A 23420-nucleotide genomic window follows, 5' to 3' on the forward strand; every position below is an offset into this window, starting at 1 on the left:
AAAAGGTTGATGAATTATCATCTAATGATTTGTATGATGTTTTATTTATGTTAAAGGTCACTTTAAATGATTTTAACTAATGATAATGTAGGAAAAAAAAGAAAAAAAAAATCGGGACGGTCCACATTAATTTCGGGACGGCTTGGATTGTATTTCGGGACGGTTCCGGGAGGATGGGGAAAAAAGTTAGTCGAGAGCCCTGCCTCCAGAGCTTCAAAAGGAGTTTATCCTCCTGCCTTGGCACATACTGACACGTTCAGGTAATATCTGGAACCCCTTTATAAAATTGGACACAAGCTCTTACAAAACATTGCAAAAGTAATTTTCTGGCAATACTTAGGCCCTTTCTTTTCCCCTTTGCTTATGGATAACTAATAATCACAAATATTTAGGTTTTAATATTATTAAACCACCATTTCAGTTGGAAATAAATGAGTGAGCCCAGCGGATAATATTTCCTTAAAATGTTACAAATTATGCAACTCTGGTTCTCTGTATTCAAATGACTTTGCTGAAGGCTCAGGGGAAATGTAAAACGGTTTTAAGTGTATATTTTATAGGGAAGTAAGATTGCGATCATGTTTACTGTGTTGAGCAATATCTTCTAGTGAGGGCTTTCGTTGGGGCTCTCGCTGTGGATTCTGGAAGAGCTCTTAATCTGCTGAACTTGAGAAGTCTTCCTGCTTGGTAATCAGGCCGGAGCTGCTCCTTCCTAGCTAGCCCCACCTCTGGCTGCCTGCCGTCTGACCACTGGGCCACACACCCGCACGTTTGATGCTAAAAACTCCACAGAGGAGCTCAGAAATTACACTCAATAAATACAGAAATCAAATCAAACAATTTCCAAATATTAGCCTTGCTATCTACTCCGGCAGTCATATAAAACCGTCAATAGCCGCGTTCACACTGCGGTACTTTTCCCACAAAGGTTCATGCGAATTTAGTTCATGCGAACTCTTTAGTTCTCATGAACTAAGTACAGATCGCGTTCACACCAGAAAAAGTCCCTGGGGGTGGATTAGGCAAATGAAGCCGCTGACGTCACTTCTTCTTCTTCTGCTTTGGGTTTACTGGCAGGCCGCAAACCACTTCACGGCGTATACTGCCGCCCAAAGTCCCCGGCCGGAAGTCCCCGGAGTTGGGGACTGGCTTCAGTAGAAGCTGCTGGGAGTCCCAGCAGCTTCTACTGAAGCCTTCCGAGTAAATCGCCAGAACGCCGACACCTCCTCATCTCCACCGCTCCCATGTTTTATTTTGTGTTGCCATAAGTTAGTCTCTCTGCGTTTCTGCGCTGGGCTAATGCTAATGCTAATAATGCTAATGCGAGGATAATAAAATGGCGGCTTCACAAAACTTTTTGGGAGTTTTACGGGGCGTGGTTTGCAATTCGCCCAGCCAATCAGGAATATAGCTCTTTTCTCAAAAAAGAGCCGCTCGAAAGTCCCTGCTCTCTAGCAGGGACTTTCGAGGGGGTAAAAAGGTTCGCATGAACTACTTTTAGTACCGGCTCTTTTTGGTGTGAACGCGATCATGAACTAAGTTCGCATGAACCTTTGTGGGAAAAGTACCGCAGTGTGAACGCGGCTTTTGTTATTCACAGTAAATAGGTTTCCCTCCGCCTTGCCAATTTAAACAGTCACGTTGGGTCAATGGCAGTGTGGCTCTGCCTCATTCAACTCGGTGTGGATTTGCTGAGACAGGATCCAGACCAGAGAGCGGTTTGGGTCTGCTCAGAGTCCTGACACTGTCTCATTGGGGCCAACACTTCATACATGCTGGCTGTACAGACTCTCACTGCTCTCTGAGTTATAGACTCATTAACAACTTCTACTGTATATGTTCAACTTACAGCACTTGTGACTATTCGGACAAATAAAATAAGAAATGATATAAAAATTGTTCTTGTAACTCATCTTACTATGAGTCTTCCAGTGCAAATCCTAAAACCAGGGTGCAGGATCACTCAAATGTCCGTAGAAATGCAGTCGCTAAAAGGTAATTCTGGTTAAATCCCATCTGTTTCTTAATTTGCTTATTTTCTTAATGTGCATTACATTATGAAAAACAAACCCAAAAGCAAGAGCACTGCTAGTACGATAGCTTTCACTAAGCCAAGCCATTGTAAGAACTATGTTTAAAAGCGCAATTTTTTGCGAAACCAGTGAATTTTCATGCTGTGACTTAAGATGTGTTGATTTGTTGCTGTCCTGACTTTTACCAATCCTTTCTGTGCAGCTTTGTAGAACTCTAGCTTGCCTGTAGTCTAGTGTTATTGTAAGAGTTTTCCTGTCTGTCTTTTGAAAAAAAAAATCCAGTTTGGTATTTGCATGATATCAGTTGGCTATTGAACATTGTTGGTATAGTAAATGTAGGCCAGTAAGAAAATATAATGTCAATAACAATTGGTTGGTTTGATGAGTGCAAATTGAAGCCTGTGTTGCTGCAGCCTGGTGGTTCCGGTTGGTGTCATTTCCCACACAGTTTGATCTCACACATGGCTTTAAGCTAGGGCTGTGCAATTAATCGTATTTTAATCGCGATTACGGTTTGCGACGATTATGAAAACAGCATAATTGACAAAATACGATTATTTTGCTGGGTGCGCTTTCGCCCCTCCCTAAAAGCCCACTCGGCCACGTGGGAGTGACATGTGTTGTGAGTGTTCAGCGCGAGCGAAGATGTCGGAACAAGAGCAGCAACTCGTTAAAAAGAAGGGTAAAACTATTTCCACTAAGTACTTTGCCATTACATTTCACATCGCTAAAGATATGTGCCCAGTTAGCACTGTTAGCAACCAGGGCTTTAAGCAACTTGTCAACACGTTGGACAAGCGTTACGCGATGCCGTCTCGGTATTATTTCAGCAGGTCTGCGCTGCCTGCACTATATGACAAATGCCGTGGGGAAGTTGAGAGAGATGTGGCTTCAGCTGACTACTTTGCGACCACAACGGACCTATGGTCTAGCCCTGGGGTGCCCAACCAGTCGATCGCGAGATGTGTCTAAAAATAGAACAACAATATTCTGTTTTATCGTTAATGTCCTGTAACATAATCTTCCTGTGCCAGAATAATGCACTTGAACGCATCAAAGCTTTGTGATTGGCCGGCGTCACCCCATGTGTCGTGGCTGAGGGTCTTCGGTACAGGTGGCTTGTCACCTGCCTGCGCTCATCTCTGAAACCAGACCATGTAAACAGGCTGGTGTTTCTTGCAAAAAATCTTTAAGAGATGACATGAGCAGCCCTACCAGCATTTGCCATGGTGGCCTAAACATTTTTATTTGGTCTTAAATTGTAGTTCAACATTTATTTCCTGTTACTTCTGGACCATGACGGTTGGCCAGCCTTCAACGTTTAACTGAGTGGAATATGTTGAATATGTTTTACCAAAATGTTGGCTATATGTTAAGGAGTTTTCAGCAGGTTGTGACAGTGCACTGCATCATATTTGATTTAATTTATTTTGGTCTAATTTATTTTGATTTATCATATTAATAATATATGTTTAGTAAGGTTTTGGAAGTGCGCTCCAAACATATTTGTTGTTCTGGTTTATTGGTAAAATATTATTTGTTTTAAAGTTCAATAAATGGTCAATGAATAATCGTCAAAATAATCGTGATATAAATTATTGACCCAAATAATCGTGATTATGATTTTTGCCATAATCGCACAGCCCTACTTTAATCAATACCCTCGAATCCCAGGTGATCTAATCCCAGAGGTAATACCTCTTCTAATTTCAGCAATTCAGTGTAAAGGAGCTGTTTGTAGTATGGAATCTATTCCAGCTGCACACAACTACTAACACATTCTGAATCACATAAACATCTAGTCCCAATGGGAGATCTTCACCGGCCAAATTTGCGGTATCGATAAAATAAGACAAAATGGACCTTTATTAATCCCTGTGTGGAAATTCAGGATCCTTGATGCTCAAAATTCAAGTTATTTCAACTTTGACCTTCGTTGCCTCCAACCTTTCAATGGGCAACTAAGACAGACAATGGGCAACTAAGACACTAAGGCTGTATGTGAGGTAGCCATTTGTATACTCCTACTTGCTGAGCAAATTCTATCATGTGTTGGTAGCTTACAATTTCATTCTGATTAGGTTTGCACTACTTGTATTCCATTCAAGAGGTCCTTTTGTGCTTTTTGGGGTTTTCCCATTCCTTAGGTTTTTTGTGCATGTAAATGGTCTGGCAAAAGGCTAAAATCCCAAAGTTCTCTCCAGATGGAGTTTCTCTCCCACACACTCTCCCCTCTGCCATAAACTCCTCCATTGGACTCCTTTGTTTACTTCCGCAACATAATGACATCACTATGTAACACTCACACGATTGGTTAGCGCTATAACACATTGTACGCTAAGGGGCAAGACATCTCTAAGTGGTGGACCAATCACAACAGAGCCAGACAGCTAACCAATCAGAGCAGACTGGGCTCTGGTTTCAGACAGAGGGTGAAAAGAGGTGCTGCAGCACAGGCAGTATGAGAAAAATAAAGAGATGGTTGAACATTAAAGCATGGGGACATGTCACAGTAGAGGCCCGCATACAAATATGGGGTGCATGCCAAACCTTTGAGATTGTGTCAGTAATTCATCTTCACAATATACTCACACCCCCTTAAATGTTGGTGTCGAAGGCTTTAGTGGCATATTTACTTAAAGTCACAATGTATCACACAGCTGGTGTCAGATTGATACAGGCTGAATGCATGTGGAAACACTTGTATAATGGCTAACCGAACTCTAGTCGTCCCTCGGAGAAAGGGTAGTGTTGGTGTGTGAGGGAATGTGTAGGGGGTTTAGGGTTGGGGGATAGGAGATTGCCTGAAGGACCCTAAGGATAGCGGCCTTAGATCTACTTATCATCGTTTCACAACAAAAGGATGATATCACTTTGCTGAAAGCACAGATTTTCAATGAGAGCGGGGAAAAAACAATGTTAAAGAATTCATTATAATATCATTTAGTAGATCAAAGGCTAGAGATGCTTCTCTGTGATAAAGCTCTGCAGTGAGCATAGAGCAGGATGTGCTGTACATGGGGGGTTCTGTACTTCATGATGTGGGTGCTTGACTTACTTTGAGTTCTCTATAGTGTACCTCGATTTTTCGCTCACCTTTGTCTTAAGCACTACTGTAAGTACTCTCTGAAGAACCAGCACCTTACCGTGGTAGAGAGGTTTGTGTGCCCTGATGAACCTGGGGGCTGTGTTGTCTGGAACCTTGTGTTCCTGGTAGGGTCTCCCATGGCAAATTGGTCTCAGGCAAGGGGCCAGACTAAGATTGGTTCAAAAGACCTCATGAAAGAAACAAGAACAAGAAGTGAGGATACCCGGCCCGGAGGAAGCCCGGGGTCCCCTTCTGGAGCCAGGCCCAGAAGGAGGACTCGTCGGCGAGCGTCTGGTGGCCGGGCTTGCCACGGAGCCCGGCCGGGCCCAGCCCGAAAAGGCAACGTGGGCAACACCTCCGCTTCTCCGTCCCGCGGGGCCCCACCACCTACGGGAAACATCGATGGGGTCGGGTGCGCTGCCAGAAGGGTGGCAGTGAAAGCGGAGGGTCTCGACGGACCAGACCCGGGCGACAGAAGCTGGCTTTGGGGACGTGGAACGTCACCTCTCTGGGGGGGGAAGGAGCCGGAGCTTGTGCGGGAGGTGGAGCGGTACCAGTTGGATCTGGTTGGGCTCACCTCTACGCACAGCGTCGGCTCTGGAACCTTACTTCTGGATAGGGGTTGGACTCTATTCTTCTCCGGAGTTGCTCAAGGTGTGAGGCGCCGGGCGGGTGTGGGGATACTCACAAGTCCCGGTTAGGTGCTTCGTTGTTGGAGTTTACCCCAGTGGACGAGAGGGTCGCCTCCCTACGCCTGCGGGTTATGGGGGGGAAAACTCTGACTGTTGTGTGTGCTTATGCACCCAACAGCAGTTCAGAGTATTCGGCCTTCTTGGAGACCCTGGAAAGAGTCCTGTATGGGGCTCCTGAAGGGGACTCCTTAGTCTTGCTGGGAGACTTCAACGCACATGTGGGCAATGATGGAGACACTTGGAGGGCCGTGATTGGGAGGAACGGCCCCCCTGATCTGAACCGGAGTGGTGGTTTGTTACTGGACTTCTGTGCTAGTCATGGATTGGCCATAACAAACACCATGTTCGAACATAAGGATGCTCATAAGTGTACGTGGTACCAGAGCACCCTAGGCAGAAGGTCCATGATCGATTTCGTTATCGTATCATCGGACCTGAGGCCGTATGTTTTGGACACTCGGGTAAAGAGAGGGGCGGAGTTGTCAACTGATCACCATCTGGTGGTGAGTTGGGTCGAGTGGCGGGGGAAGCCTCTGGATAGACCTGGTAAGCCCAAACGTGTAGTTCGGGTGAACTGGGAACGTCTGGAGGAGGCCCAAGTTCAGGAGGCCTTCAACTCACACCTCCGGCGGAGCTTTTCGGGCATTCCTGTGGAGGTTGGGGACATTGAACCAGAGTGGTCGGTGTTCAAAGCCTCTATTGCCGAAGCCGCGGTGGGGAGCTGTGGTCTCAAGGTCCTAGGTGCCTCAAGGGGCGGTAACCCTCGAACCTCGTGGTGGACACCGGTGGTCAGGGAAGCCGTCCGACTGAAGAAGGAGGCCTTCAGGGATTTGTTATCCCGGGGGACTCCCGAGGCAGTTGCAAGGTACCGACAGGCCCGAAGGGCAGCAGCCTCATCCGTGGCCGAGGCAAAGCAGCGGGTGTGGGAGAAGTTCGGAGAAGACATGGAGAAGGACTTTCGGGCGGCACCAAAGTTGTTCTGGAAAACTGTCCGACACCTCAGGAGGGGGAAGCAGGGAACCATCCAAGCTGTGTACAGTAAGGATGGGACGTTGTTGACCTCAACTGATGGAGTGTTGGGACGTTGGAAGGAACACTTTGAGGAACTCCTGAACCCGACAACTCCGCCCTCTATGTTAGAGGCAGAGCTGGAGTATGACGGGGGATCAACACCAATCTCCCGGGGGGAGGTCACTGAGGTCGTCAAACAACTCCACAGTGGCAAAGCCCCGGGGGGTGGATGAGATCCGCCCGGAAATGCTGAAGGCTCTGGGTGTTGAGGGACTGTCATGGTTGACACGTCTCATCAACGTTGCGTGGAAGTCGGAAACAGTACCGAAGGAGTGGCAGACCGGGGTGGTGGTCCCCCTTTTCAAAAAGGGGGATCAGAGGGTGTGTGCCAATTACAGAGGCATCACACTACTCAGCCTCCCCGGGAAAGTTTACTCCAAGGTACTCGAAAGGAGGGTCAGGCCGATTGTCGAACCTCAGATTGAGGAGGAACAATGCGGATTTCGTCCTGGTCGTGGAACGACGGATCAGCTTTTTACTCTCGCAAGGATCCTGGAGGGGGCCTGGAGTACGCTTATCCGGTCTACATGTGTTTTGTAGACTTGGAGAAGGCGTATGACCGGGTTCCCAGGGAGTTACTGTGGGAGGTGCTGCGGGAGTATGGGGTGAGGGGGGTCTCTACTCAGGGCCATCCAATCTCTGTACTCCCAAAGCGAGAGCTGTGTCCGGGTCCTCGGCAGTAAGTCGGACCCTTTTCCGGTGAGGGTTGGCCTCCGCCAGGGCTGCGCTTTGTCACCCAATCCTGTTTGTAATATACATGGATCGGATTTCGAGGCGTAGTCGTGGGGGGGGGGGGGTCTGCAGTTCGGTGGACTAAGGATTGCACCACTGCTTTTTGCAGATGATGTGGTTCTGATGGCTTCATCGGTCTGCGACCTTCAGCACTCACTGATCGGTTCGCAACCGAGTGTGAAGCGGCTGGGATGAGGATCAGCAACCTCCAAATCTGAGGCCATGGTTCTCAGCAGGAAACCGATGGACTGTCCACTCCAAGTAGGGAATGAGTCCTTACCCCAAGTGAAGGAGTTCAAGTATCTCGGGGTCTTGTTCTCGAGTGATGGGACACAATGGAGCGTGAGAGATGGGCCGAGAATCGGAGCAGCGGGAGCTGATATTGCAGTCGCTTTACCTTCTTTTGCCGCACCGTTGTGACGAAAAGGGAGCTGAGCCAGAAGGCCAAGCTCTCTGTCTACCGGGCCATTTTCGTTCCTACCCTCACCTATGGTCATGAAGGATGGTCATGACCGAAAGAACGAGATCGCGGATACAAGCGGCCGAAGATGGGTTTCCTCCGCCGGGTGGCTGGTGTCTCCCTAGAGATAAGGTGAGAAGTCGGTCATCAGGGAGGGCATCGGAGTTGAGCGCCTCTCCTTCGACGTAGAAAAGAAGCCAGTTGAGGTGGTTCGGGCACCTAGTTAGGATGCCACCTGGGGCTCCCTAGGAGGTGTTCCAGGCACGTCAGCTGGAAGAGACCAAGGGGTAGACCTAGGACCAGGTGGAAGGGATTATATCTCTTCGCTGGCCTGGGAGCGCCTTGGGATCCCCCCAGTCAGAGCTGGTTGATGTCGCCAGGAAAAAGAAAGTTTGGGGCTCTCTGCGGAACTGCTACCCCCGCGACCCGACCACGATAAGCGGGAGAAGATGGATGGATGGATGGACTACTGTAAAGACGAGTGCTTTCCAATACTTCAGTAGGTCAATGTTCCTGTGGGGTGAGGATCCTCAGAGGACATCAAGACTTTGTAGGGGGCCACATATTCCATGGAAAATGTGTGGTGAAAAATGTGGAGTGGAACTAAGATAGAAATGGCTACTCCCACTTCACAATACTTTCAAGTCGCTAGACACTAATATACATTTATATAAGAAATGTGTAAAAATAAATCTGATTAATCGGAGTTCTATTTGTTTCCATTGTGATATGTTAGTTATCAACAATTGCAGGGCTCAACGCTAACTTTTAAAAGTGGTTGCCAGGCTGGCAACCAGGCATCAGCTTTTGGTTGCCAAAACTGAAAATACAGTTGCCATTTTTAGTCACCTTATATTTTAAATAATTAAGATACTATACAATTATACATCAACTTAATAATGAAATGTGACACAAAAGAATGTTCAAATGCTTTACAATAAGTAATTAACACAATTAGCCTATTTGACTTAAGTGGTAGTAAACTTGTCCACCCTCAATTGCTGGTATACTAAATACCAGTAGTGCAGCTGTTGTCATGTTCTTCACAGATCCCTCACAAATGAATTGAGCAAGTCACTAGTTTCTTGGTCATCCGTTGTCTCCCTTTCAAATGTGGGTTTCTTGACCTTTGTGCTGACCCCCACCATAGATCCACTGGCCCATCAGCATTGAAGTCTTGATTGTGGTTCTGTCATTATCTAATACATTTCTAATGTTAAATAAATGAAAACCATTCACAGTTAAGAATTAGATATTCATTATTAATGCTGTAAATTACCTTTTAATATGTCTTACTATATTTAAAATGTGTTACCTTTTTATAGAAGGGATTATATTTGTATGCCAATATTTTTCTATGGTAAAGTTTCGTTTTGCACTTTTATTTTGGTAGTAATAAGATCGGGACTCTTATTTTGAAGGAACTTTTACCGGAAGTGAATGCACAACGGAGCAGAATGTACATATTTCGCCTCCCAAGATTGTACACATTTCCTCTTTGCTTTTCGTTCGGGTTTATCTTGCACTTTATCAGTTGAATCACTTTGAATATTCGTTTGAGATGTTGACGGGTTGGCCAAACTTTTTACCCCACAGTCAAACAACTTAATTTGCTTCGCCATTTTTTGAAAACAAACACACAACGCACCGCGCACGCGAGTAAACGTGCATCCTTTCTGGCTCCGTAATCACACCAATGCACGTGCAACTTAAGTATCAGGTTCCGACTGGTCACAACAAATAATTAACATTTATCTATTTTGGGGTGCACATTTAGCTGTTTGCTGTCCTTATTTCTTTATGTTAAAAACGGGTTGCCACTGATGGCAACCAAAGGCCAAGAAGTGGTTGAAATTGTTTCTGAATGGTTGCCAATGGCAACCGTTACTGTCGAGCCCTGAATTAGGGAAATAGCAGTTCTGCAGTTTTATAGTTTGAATTGATGAGGTTTTTACGATCTGTTTGAGATTTTTAGTCAAGAATACCAAGAAAACATGCTAAAAGTGCTTTAAAAATACTTCTCCAGTCAAAGTAGAGTTGGTATATGAGAGCGTGTTCGGGTGTCCTTGACAGGGAATTGTCTGGGAGTAGTTGTGGTTTGGATTGTTATTTTATTGCATTGGCCCAGTGGAGCTTAAGCCTCTCTTGCCTGTTATAAGAATCCTACTGTACATGCCGCATGATTACAGTTGGGAAACAAGACGTTTTTACCCCATAGTGTCACTTTGTTTCAGTCCGTTATCACTTTTCCTCACAGCTGAAACATGACAATGACAGACTGCAAAATATAACATAATGAGTCGGTATTGAAAGTTCAGCCGAAGACCAATTAGTGTTTTTATGAAAGGACCAGAGAGAGTATATATATATATACATATTTTACAGGGCAGCTTGTGTTTCCATCTGTGTTGCAGGCATGACATCAGTGTCTCTGTGTTGAGACAGGAAAATCTTATCCCACTGTCATAAAAGCAACACAATAATGAAATGACATCACAGCGGGTCGGTAATTAAATGAGTAGACTGCTGTCTTGGAGTTTTTACAAGGCTGGGAGGTCGAGAGTTACAGTGCAGCATACTGGAGAACAGTGTGTCAGTGAAGGCAGCCCTGAAGCTTCAGGCTTGTTGAGTACCACATTCATTTCATTTATTAGCATGATGATTTCATAAGAATGCTTTTTTTTATTGTCAAGAAATGATGCCTCGACATAGACCAGGGTTGCCTTTACCCTGGTACACCTGTCCGGAAAGATTTCAATGTCCCGGCCAAATAGAAGAAATTACAATCAAGTATCATCTTTGTTAATTGGGCTTGATTAAATATACTTTATGAAGAATAGCTACTTTTGCTTATATTTTTGGATATTTTCATGCAATTTCTATTCTAGGTGTGCATGAGCCTTTTCACACAAATAAGTCTTTTGTTTGTTTTTTGTTTTTATCAAACATCCGCTAATTAGCCCCCTTTGCAGTTTACTTTTTAGAACCTCTGAAATGTTCAAATTGACCAATCAGAATCAAGTGACATGTAGTAGTCTTGTAACTAGGGATGCACGATATTGGTTTTTTGAAACCCGATACCGATAACTTCCTGCTTCTCAAGACCGATAATAAAAAAAATGTTACGCCACTAATTATTTTAACGCGATTAACGCATGTGTATTTTTTTTCCTTGGCCGCCCCGTAGTTTCAGAGCGCATCGAGTTTAAAATACCATCTACAAGCTGATGCTGACAGCCCCGCTCCTGCCGCCTGGTTGCAGCAGACCACACTTCCACGCTCACCGGCTGCACCGACTGGCCAGGGAGGACGGGAGGGTGTGTATGTGTGGCCCGAGCGAGCGAAAGAGAGACCTTACGTGTATTGTTGTTGTTAGCATCTGGTGCTAGCTAGCTGCGCTAACGGATATAAGGAGCTGTTTAAATGAAAACAGAGGAGCGACATTTCGCCACAACTGCGCCGAACACTTGACTTTATGCAGGAAGCCAGACAGTGGGACATTGTACGAAAAGTCAGCACACTCAGCACGGATAGTGCGCAACATGATTGCAGCGTCCAGGCAGCTCCGGTTCGAGCATATGCCTTGATAAGACTACAACATGCGTCTATGATGTATTTTCGAGCTTTCCAATCCAGATGAGATCTCTCTGTCCCGTCTATGTGCGAGGGGGCGGGGCCGTTTGTAAAGGTCTCCTGACTGTGTTCCAGACCGTCATCCTAGTTAGTGATTACTCTGGGTTCTGTCTTCAGGACACAGTGTTGGATTTTTTTTGATAATTGGATGGGACTTGATTGGATTCAATATTAGAGTAATTTTCTCGTTTGTATGCAGGGTGTCCGCGGGGTCTTAAAAAGTATTAAAAGTTGATAAATCAATTTAGCGAAAATTAAGGCTATTAAAAAGTATTAAACGGCATTTTACAAGGTATTAAGAAGGTCCACAGCAACGACAACATGACACCCTTTAATTTACTGAAACAACATGTCGGGAAACCCCCTCAAGGTGGCCCCATGCATCGCGTGCCATAAATGCTGCTTCTTATTTTAAGTTTCGTTGCCTTGCTCCGCTCTGTGGGGGGGGGGGGGGTTATCTGATGGTGGACTACCTGAGAGATATACAGCAGGAGAACACGCCGTCCACCGCGGAAAATAAACAGAAGGGCGACCATGCTCCGGGGTCTTCTTCGCTGCTTTTGGTGTATTTTGTGGCGGCAGCAGCGCCACTTACAGGCCTGGCATATGTACTACAGCGTTTCCAGCATTTCCAGCGGTCTAGTGTGAACGGACACGTTAATGAATCGAATGCGTGTGAACGGAAGACTTTTTTGCGTTTGCGTTTTACTGTATGCGTCCTCGTGGGGCCGGGGTCTAAGCCAAACTATATCCGGTCACAGAGATCTGCTATTTTAAAGTAAGGTCAACACATATCGACCCTAAATATAGTCTATATTAAGAACGAGAAAAGTCTTAACATATATATCGTTTTTTGTAAACATATGACAAATGTGTGAGGGTGATGACGTCAGAGCATCGTCCTCTGTGCCGGGCTTAGCCCCGGACAGCCCCAGCCCAATTTAACCCCTGGGTATTTGTGAGGGAGCTCCTATATGGCATTACCTCAATGTAACCGGTTAGAACTCGAAGTTGCGATGAGGTCTTAAAATGTATGGAAAGGGTCTTAAAAAAGGTCTTAAAAGGTATTAAATTTGACTTCAGAATTCCTGCATATACCCTGGTATGTTTGTTTAAATATATTTGGCCTTTGTTTATGTGATTGAATGATTTACTAAAATAAAAAGGTTGATGAATTATCATCTAATGATTTGTATGATGTTTTATTTATGTTAAAGGTCACTTTAAATGATTTTAACTAATGATAATGTAGGAAAAAAAAGAAAAAAAAATCGGGACGGTCCACATTAATTTCGGGACGGCTTGGATTGTATTTCGGGACGGTTCCGGGAGGATGGGGAAAAAAGTTAGTCGAGAGCCCTGCCTCCAGAGCTTCAAAAGGAGTTTATCCTCCTGCCTTGGCACATACTGACACGTTCAGGTAATATCTGGAACCCCTTTATAAAATTGGACACAAGCTCTTACAAAACATTGCAAAAGTAATTTTCTGGCAATACTTAGGCCCTTTCTTTTCCCCTTTGCTTATGGATAACTAATAATCACAAATATTTAGGTTTTAATATTATTAAACCACCATTTCAGTTGGAAATAAATGAGTGAGCCCAGCGGATAATATTTCCTTAAAATGTTACAAATTATGCAACTCTGGTTCTCTGTATTCAAATGACTTTGCTGAAGGCTCAGGGGAAATGTAAAACGGTTTTAAGTGTATATTTTATAGGGAAGTAAGATTGCGATCATGTTTACTGTGTTGAGCAATATCTTCTAGTGAGGGCTTTCGTTGGGGCTCTCGCTGTGGATTCTGGAAGAGCTCTTAATCTGCTGAACTTGAGAAGTCTTCCTGCTTGGTAATCAGGCCGGAGCTGCTCCTTCCTAGCTAGCCCCACCTCTGGCTGCCTGCCGTCTGACCACTGGGCCACACACCCGCACGTTTGATGCTAAAAACTCCACAGAGGAGCTCAGAAATTACACTCAATAAATACAGAAATCAAATCAAACAATTTCCAAATATTAGCCTTGCTATCTACTCCGGCAGTCATATAAAACCGTCAATAGCCGCGTTCACACTGCGGTACTTTTCCCACAAAGGTTCATGCGAATTTAGTTCATGCCGAACTCTTTAGTTCTCATGAACTAAGTACAGATTGCGTTCACACCAGAAAAAGTCCCCTGGGATGACTTGGATAGGCAAATGAAGCCGCTGACGTCACTTCTTCTTCTTCTGCTTTGGGTTTACTGGAGGCCCGCAAACCACTTCACGGCGTATACTTGCCGCCCAAAGTCCCCCGGCCGGAAAGTCCCCGGATGTTGGGGACTGGCTCAGTAGAAGCTGCTGGGAGTCCCAGCAGCTTCTACTGAAGCCTTCCGAGTAAATCGCCAGAACGCCGCCCCCTCCTCATCTCCACCGCTCCCATGTTTTATTTGTGTTGCCATAAGTTAGTCTCTCTGCGTTTCTGCGCTGGGCTAATGCTAATGCTAATAATGCTAATGCGAGGATAATAAAATGGCGGCTTCACAAAACTTTTTGGGAGTTTTACGGGGCGTGGTTTGCATTCGCCCGCCAATCAGGAATATAGCTCTTTTCTCAAAAAAGAGCCGCTCGAAAGTCCCGCTGCTCTCTAGCAGGGACTTTCGAGGGGGTAAAAAGGTTCGCAATGAACTACTTTAGTACCGGCTCTTTTTGGTGTGAACGCGATCATGAACTAAGTTCGCATGAACCTTTGTTGGGAAAATTACCGCAGTGTGAACGCGGCTTTTGTTATTCACAGTAAATAGGTTTCCCTCCGCCTTGCCCAATTTAAACAGTCACGTTGGGTCAATGGCAGTGTGGCTCTGCCTCATTCAACTCGGTGTGGATTTGCTGAGACAGGATCCAGACCAGAGAGCGGTTTGGGTCTGCTCAGAGTCCTGACACTGTCTCATTGGGGCCAAACACTTCATACATGCTGGCTGTACAGACCTCTCACTGCTCTCTGAGTTATAGACTCATTAAACAACTTCTACTGTATATGTTCAACTTACAGCACTTGTGACTATTCGGACAAATAAAATAAGAAATGATATAAAAATTGTTCTTGTAACTCATCTTACTATGAGTCTTCCAGTGCAAATCCTAAAACCAGGGTGCAGGATCACTCAAATGTCCGTAGAAATGCAGTCGCTAAAAGGGAATTCTGGTTAAATCCCATCTGTTTCTTAATTTGCTTATTTTTCTTAATGTGCATTACATTATGAAAAACAAACCCAAAAGCAAGAGCACTGCTAGTACGATAGCTTTCACTAAGCCAAGCCATTGTAAGAACTATGTTTAAAAGCGCAATTTTTTGCGAAACCAGTGAATTTTCATGCTGTGACTTAAGATGTGTTGATTTGTTGCTGTCCTGACTTTTACCAATCCTTTCTGTGCAGCTTTGTAGAACTCTAGCTTTGCCTGTAGTCTAGTGTTATTGTAAGAGTTTTCCTGTCTGTCTTTTGAAAAAAAAAATCCAGTTTGGTATTTGCATGATATCAGTTGGCTATTGAACATTGTTGGTATAGTAAATGTAGGCCAGTAAGAAAAATATAATGTCAATAACAATGGTTGGTTTGATGAGTGCAAATTGAAGCCTGTGTTGCTGCAGCCTGGTGGTTCCGGTTGGTTGTCATTTCCCACACAGTTTGATCTCACACATGGCTTTAAGCTAGGGCTGTGCAATTAATCGTATTTTAATCGCGATTACGGTTTGCGACGATTATGAAAACAGCAATAATTGACAAAAATACGATTATTTTTGCTGGGTGCGCTTTCGCCCCTCCCTAAAAGCCCACTCGGCCACGTGGGAGTGACATGTGTTGTGAGTGTTCAGCGCGAGCGAAGATGTCGGAACAAGAGCAGCAACTCGTTAAAAGAAGGGTAAAACTATTTCCACTAAGTACTTTGCCATTACATTTCACATCGCTAAAGATATGTGGCCCAGTTAGCACTGTTAGCAACCAGGGCTTTAAGCAACTTGTCAACACGTTGGACAAGCGTTACGCGATGCCGTCTCGGTATTATTTCAGCAGGTCTGCGCTGCCTGCACTATATGACAAATGCCGTGGGGAAGTTGAGAGAGATGTGGCTTCAGCTGACTACTTTGCGACCACAACGGACCTATGGTCTAGCCCTGGGGTGCCCAACCAGTCGATCGCGAGATGTGTCTAAAAATAGAACAACAATATTCTGTTTTATCGTTAATGTCCTGTAACATAATCTTCCTGTGCCAGAATAATGCACTTGAACGCATCAAAGCTTTGTGATTGGCCGGCGTCACCCCATGTGTCGTGGCTGAGGGTCTTCGGTACAGGTGGCTTGTCACCTGCCTGCGCTCATCTCTGAAACCAGACCATGTAAACAGGCTGGTGTTTCTTGCAAAAAATCTTTAAGAGATGACATGAGCAGCCCTACCAGCATTTGCCATGGTGGCCTAAACATTTTTATTTGGTCTTAAATTGTAGTTCAACATTTATTTCCTGTTACTTCTGGACCATGACGGTTGGCCAGCCTTCAACGTTTAACTGAGTGGAATATGTTGAATATGTTTTACCAAAATGTTGGCTATATGTTAAGGAGTTTTCAGCAGGTTGTGACAGTGCACTGCATCATATTTGATTTAATTTATTTTGGTCTAATTTATTTTGATTTATCATATTAATAATATATGTTTAGTAAGGTTTTGGAAGTGCGCTCCAAACATATTTGTTGTTCTTGTTTATTGGTAAAATATTATTTGTTTTAAAGTTCAATAAATGGTCAATGAATAATCGTCAAAATAATCGTGATATAAATTATTGACCCAAAATAATCGTGATTATGATTTTTGCCATAATCGCAACAGCCCTACTTTAATCAATACCCTCGAATCCCAGGTGATCTAATCCCAGAGGTAATACCTCTTCTAATTTCAGCAATTCAGTGTAAGGAGCTGTTTGTAGTATGGAATCTATTCCAGCTGCAACACAACTACTAACACATTCTGAATCACATAAACATCTAGTCCCAATGGGAGATCTTCACCGGCCAAATTTGCGGTATCGATAAAATAAGACAAAATGGACCTTTATTAATCCCTGTGTGGAAATTCAGGATCCTTGATGCTCAAAATTCAAGTTATTTCAACTTTGACCTTCGTTGCCTCCAACCTTTCAATGGGCAACTAAGACAGACAATGGGCAACTAAGACACTAAGGCTGTATGTGAGGTAGCCATTTGTATACTCCTACTTGCTGAGCAAATTCTATCATGTGTTGGTAGCTTACAATTTCATTCTGATTAGGTTTGCACTACTTGTATTCCATTCAAGAGGTCCTTTTGTGCTTTTTGGGGTTTTCCCATTCCTTTAGGTTTTTGTGCATGTAAATGGTCTGCAAAGGCTAAAATCCCAAAGTTCTCTCCAGATGGAGTTTCTCTCCCACACACTCTCCCCTCTGCCATAAACTCCTCCATTGGACTCCTTTGTTTACTTCCGCAACATAATGACATCACTATGTAACACTCACACGATTGGTTAGCGCTATAACACATTGTACGCTAAGGGGCAAGACATCTCTAAGTGGTGGACCAATCACAACAGAGCCAGACAGCTAACCAATCAGAGCAGACTGGGCTCTGGTTTCAGACAGAGGGTGAAAAAGAGGTGCTGCAGCACAGGCAGTATGAGAAAAATAAAGAGATGGTTGAACATTAAAGCATGGGGACATGTCACAGTAGAGGCCCGCATACAAATATGGGGTGCATGCCAAACCTTTGAGATTGTGTCAGTAATTCATCTTCACAATATACTCACACCCCCTTAAATGTTGGTGTCGAAGGCTTTAGTGGCATATTTACTTAAAGTCACAATGTATCACACAGCTGGTGTCAGATTGATACAGGCTGAATGCATGTGGAAACACTTGTATAATGGCTAACCGAACTCTAGTCGTCCCTCGGAGAAAGGGTAGTGTTGGTGTGTGAGGGAATGTGTAGGGGGTTTAGGGTTGGGGGATAGGAGATTGCCTGAAGGACCCTAAGGATAGCGGCCTTAGATCTACTTATCATCGTTTCACAACAAAAGGATGATATCACTTTGCTGAAAGCACAGATTTTCAATGAGAGCGGGGAAAAAACAATGTTAAAGAATTCATTATAATATCATTTAGTAGATCAAAGGCTAGAGATGCTTCTCTGTGATAAAGCTCTGCAGTGAGCATAGAGCAGGATGTGCTGTACATGGGGGGTTCTGTACTTCATGATGTGGGTGCTTGACTTACTTTGAGTTCTCTATAGTGTACCTCGATTTTTCGCTCACCTTTGTCTTAAGCACTACTGTAAGTACTCTCTGAAGAACCAGCACCTTACCGTGGTAGAGAGGTTTGTGTGCCCTGATGAACCTGGGGGCTGTGTTGTCTGGAACCTTGTGTTCCTGGTAGGGTCTCCCATGGCAAATTGGTCTCAGGCAAGGGGCCAGACTAAGATTGGTTCAAAAGACCTCATGAAAGAAACAAGAACAAGAAGTGAGGATACCCGGCCCGGAGGAAGCCCGGGGTCCCCTTCTGGAGCCAGGCCCAGAAGGAGGACTCGTCGGCGAGCGTCTGGTGGCCGGGCTTGCCACGGAGCCCGGCCGGGCCCAGCCCGAAAAGGCAACGTGGGCAACACCTCCGCTTCTCCGTCCCGCGGGCCCACCACCTACGGGAAAACTCGATGGGGTCGGGTGCGCTGCCAGAAGGGTGGCAGTGAAAGCGGAGGGTCTCGACGGACCAGACCCGGGCGACAGAAGCTGGCTTTGGGACGTGGAACAGTCACCTCTCTGGGGGGGAAGGAGCCGGAGCTTGTGCGGGAGGTGGAGCGGTACCAGTTGGATCTGGTTGGGCTCACCTCTACGCACAGCGTCGGCTCTGGAACCTTACTTCTGGATAGGGGTTGGACTCTATTCTTCTCCGGAGTTTGCTCAAGGTGTGAGGCGCCGGGCGGGTGTGGGATACTCACAAGTCCCCGGTTAGGTGCTTCGTTGTTGGAGTTTACCCCAGTGGACGAGAGGGTCGCCTCCCTACGCCTGCGGGTTATGGGGGGGAAAACTCTGACTGTTGTGTGTGCTTATGCACCCAACAGCAGTTCAGAGTATTCGGCCTTCTTGGAGACCCTGGAAAGAGTCCTGTATGGGGCTCCTGAAGGGGACTCCTTAGTCTTGCTGGGAGACTTCAACGCACATGTGGGCAATGATGGAGACACTTGGGGGGCCGTGATTGGGAGGAACGGCCCCCCTGATCTGAACCGGAGTGGTGGTTTGTTACTGGACTTCTGTGCTAGTCATGGATTGGCCATAACAAACACCATGTTCGAACATAAGGATGCTCATAAGTGTACGTGGTACCAGAGCACCCTAGGCAGAAGGTCCATGATCGATTTCGTTATCGTATCATCGGACCTGAGGCCGTATGTTTTGGACACTCGGGTAAAGAGAGGGGCGGAGTTGTCAACTGATCACCATCTGGTGGTGAGTTGGGTCGAGTGGCGGGGGAAGCCTCTGGATAGACCTGGTAAGCCCAAACGTGTAGTTCGGGTGAACTGGGAACGTCTGGAGGAGGCCCAAGTTCAGGAGGCCTTCAACTCACACCTCCGGCGGAGCTTTTCGGGCATTCCTGTGGAGGTTGGGGACATTGAACCAGAGTGGTCGGTGTTCAAAGCCTCTATTGCCGAAGCCGCGGTGGGGAGCTGTGGTCTCAAGGTCCTAGGTGCCTCAAGGGGCGGTAACCCTCGAACCTCGTGGTGGACACCGGTGGTCAGGGAAGCCGTCCGACTGAAGAAGGAGGCCTTCAGGGATTTGTTATCCCGGGGGACTCCCGAGGCAGTTGCAAGGTACCGACAGGCCCGAAGGGCAGCAGCCTCATCCGTGGCCGAGGCAAAGCAGCGGGTGTGGGAGAAGTTCGGAGAAGACATGGAGAAGGACTTTCGGGCGGCACCAAAGTTGTTCTGGAAAACTGTCCGACACCTCAGGAGGGGGAAGCAGGGAACCATCCAAGCTGTGTACAGTAAGGATGGGACGTTGTTGACCTCAACTGATGGAGTGTTGGGACGTTGGAAGGAACACTTTGAGGAACTCCTGAACCCGACAACTCCGCCCTCTATGTTAGAGGCAGAGCTGGAGTATGACGGGGGATCGACACCAATCTCCCGGGGGGAGGTCACTGAGGTCGTCAAACAACTCCACAGTGGCAAAGCCCCGGGGGTGGATGAGATCCGCCCGGAAATGCTGAAGGCTCTGGGTGTTGAGGGACTGTCATGGTTGACACGTCTCATCAACGTTGCGTGGAAGTCGGAAACAGTACCGAAGGAGTGGCAGACCGGGGTGGTGGTCCCCCTTTTCAAAAAGGGGGATCAGAGGGTGTGTGCCAATTACAGAGGCATCACACTACTCAGCCTCCCCGGGAAAGTTTACTCCAAGGTACTCGAAAGGAGGGTCAGGCCGATTGTCGAACCTCAGATTGAGGAGGAACAATGCGGATTTCGTCCTGGTCGTGGAACGACGGATCAGCTTTTTACTCTCGCAAGGATCCTGGAGGGGGCCTGGGAGTACGCTTATCCGGTCTACATGTGTTTTGTAGACTTGGAGAAGGCGTATGACCGGGTTCCCAGGGAGTTACTGTGGGAGGTGCTGCGGGAGTATGGGGTGAGGGGGTCTCTACTCAGGGCCATCCAATCTCTGTACTCCCAAAGCGAGAGCTGTGTCCGGGTCCTCGGCAGTAAGTCGGACCCATTTCCGGTGAGGGTTGGCCTCCGCCAGGGCTGCGCTTTGTCACCAATCCTGTTTGTAATATACATGGATCGGATTTCGAGGCGTAGTCGTGGGGGGGGGGGGTCTGCAGTTCGGTGGACTAAGGATTGCACCACTGCTTTTTGCAGATGATGTGGTTCTGATGGCTTCATCGGTCTGCGACCTTCAGCACTCACTGGATCGGTTCGCAACCGAGTGTGAAGCGGCTGGGATGAGGATCAGCACCTCCAAATCTGAGGCCATGGTTCTCAGCAGGAAACCGATGGACTGTCCACTCCAAGTAGGGAATGAGTCCTTACCCCAAGTGAAGGAGTTCAAGTATCTCGGGGTCTTGTTCTCGAGTGAGGGAACAATGGAGCGTGAGATGGGCCGGAGAATCGGAGCAGCGGGAGCGGTATTGCAGTCGCTTTACCGCACCGTTGTGACGAAAAGGGAGCTGAGCCAGAAGGCAAAGCTCTCTGTCTACCGGGCCATTTTCGTTCCTACCCTCACCTATGGTCATGAAGGATGGGTCATGACCGAAAGAACGAGATCGCGGATACAAGCGGCCGAGATGGGTTTCCTCCGCCGGGTGGCTGGTGTCTCCCTTAGAGATAAGGTGAGAAGTTCGGTCATCAGGGAGGGACTCGGAGTTGAGCCGCTCCTCCTTCGCGTCGAAAGAAGCCAGTTGAGGTGGTTCGGGCACCTAGTTAGGATGCCACCTGGGCGCCTCCCTAGGGAGGTGTTCCAGGCACGTCCAGCTGGGAAGAGACCAAGGGGTAGACCTAGGACCAGGTGGAGGGATTATATCTCTTCGCTGGCCTGGGAGCGCCTTGGGATCCCCCAGTCAGAGCTGGTTGATGTCGCCAGGGAAAAGAAAGTTTGGGGCTCTCTGCTGGAACTGCTACCCCCGCGACCCGACCACGGATAAGCGGGAGAAGATGGATGGATGGATGGACTACTGTAAAGACGAGTGCTTTCCAATACTTCAGTAGGTCAATGTTCCTGTGGGGTGAGGATCCTCAGAGGACATCAAGACTTTGTAGGGGGCCACATATTCCATGGAAAAATGTAGTGGTGAAAAATGTGGAGTGGAACTAAGATAGAAATGGCTACTCCCACTTCACAATACTTTCAAGTCGCTAGACACTAATATACATTTATATAAGAAATGTGTAAAAATAAATCTGATTAATCGGAGTTCTATTTGTTTCCATTGTGATATGTTCGTTATCAACAATTGCAGGGCTCAACGCTAACTTTTAAAAGTGGTTGCCAGGCTGGCAACCAGGCATCAGCTTTTGGTTGCCAAAACTGAAAATACAGTTGCCATTTTTAGTCACCTTATATTTTAAATAATTAAGATACTATACAATTATACATCAACTTAATAATGAACATGTGACACAAAAGAATGTTCAAATGCTTTACAATAAGTAATTAACACAATTAGCCTATTTGACACTTAAGTGGTAGTAAACTTGTCCACCCTCAATTGCTGGTATACTAAATACCAGTAGTGCAGCTGTTGTCATGTTCTTCACAGATCCCTCACAAATGAATTGAGCAAGTCACTAGTTTCTTGGTCATCCGTTGTCTCCCTTTCAAATGTGGGTTTCTTGACCTTTGTGCTGACCCCCACCATAGATCCACTGGCCCATCAGCATTGAAGTCTTGATTGTGGTTCTGTCATTATCGAATACATTTCTAATGTTAAATAAATGAAAACCATTCACAGTTAAGAATTAGATATTCATTATTAATGCTGTAAATTACCTTTTAATATGTCTTACTATATTTAAAATGTGTTACCTTTTTATAGAAGGGATTATATTTGTATGCCAATATTTTTCTATGGTAAAGTTTCGTTTTGCACTTTTATTTTGGTAGTAATAAGATCGGGACTCTTATTTTGAAGGAACTTTTACCGGAAGTGAATGCACAACGGAGCAGAATGTACATATTTCGCCTCCCAAGATTGTACACATTTCCTCTTTGCTTTTCGTTCGGGTTTATCTTGCACTTTATCAGTTGAATCACTTTGAATATTCGTTTGAGATGTTGACGGGTTGGCCAAACTTTTTACCCCACAGTCAAACAACTTAATTTGCTTCGCCATTTTTTGGAAAAACAAACACACAACGCACCGCGCACGCGAGTAAACGTGCATCCTTTCTGGCTCCGTAATCACACCAATGCACGTGCAACTTAAGTATCAGGTTCCGACTGGTCACAACAAATAATTAACATTTATCTATTTTGGGGTGCACATTTAGCTGTTTGCTGTCCTTATTTCTTTATGTTAAAAACGGGTTGCCACTGATGGCAACCAAAGGCCAAGAAGTGGTTGAAATTGTTTCTGAATGGTTGCCAATGGCAACCGTTACTGTCGAGCCCTGAATTAGGGAAATAGCAGTTCTGCAGTTTTATAGTTTGAATTGATGAGGTTTTTACGATCTGTTTGAGATTTTTAGTCAAGAATACCAAGAAAACATGCTAAAAGTGCTTTAAAAATACTTCTCCAGTCAAAGTAGAGTTGGTATATGAGAGCGTGTTCGGGTGTCCTTGACAGGGAATTGTCTGGGAGTAGTTGTGGTTTGGATTGTTATTTTATTGCATTGGCCCAGTGGAGCTTAAGCCTCTCTTGCCTGTTATAAGAATCCTACTGTACATGCCGCATGATTACAGTTGGGAAACAAGACGTTTTTACCCCATAGTGTCACTTTGTTTCAGTCCGTTATCACTTTTCCTCACAGCTGAAACATGACAATGACAGACTGCAAAATATAACATAATGAGTCGGTATTGAAAGTTCAGCCGAAGACCAATTAGTGTTTTTATGAAAGGACCAGAGAGAGTATATATATATATATACATATTTTACAGGGCAGCTTGTGTTTCCATCTGTGTTGCAGGCATGACATCAGTGTCTCTGTGTTGAGACAGGAAAATCTTATCCCA

At 45.8% G+C, this 23420-nt stretch overlaps 1 protein-coding gene across 3 annotated transcripts in view; it reads left to right on the forward strand.

Moving 5' to 3' along the window:
• Window positions 1–23420, forward strand: part of LOC117465777 (myocyte-specific enhancer factor 2A-like) — an 89984-nt gene that overhangs the window by 12635 nt on the left and 53929 nt on the right. Inside the window, exon 1 of one of the 3 annotated variants that reach the window (XM_034108805.1) lies at window positions 13072–13129. The exons of the other annotated variants lie outside the window; for them this stretch is intronic. The gene's annotated coding sequence lies outside the window, so the exon portion shown is untranslated. Of the gene's footprint in view, window positions 1–13071; window positions 13130–23420 lie in introns of those variants that run through there. 3 annotated transcript variants of the gene reach the window in all.

The sequence above is a fragment of the Pseudochaenichthys georgianus genome, chromosome 3 (genome assembly GCF_902827115.2).
Source record: "Pseudochaenichthys georgianus chromosome 3, fPseGeo1.2, whole genome shotgun sequence".
Taxonomy (NCBI): Eukaryota; Metazoa; Chordata; class Actinopteri; order Perciformes; family Channichthyidae; genus Pseudochaenichthys; species Pseudochaenichthys georgianus.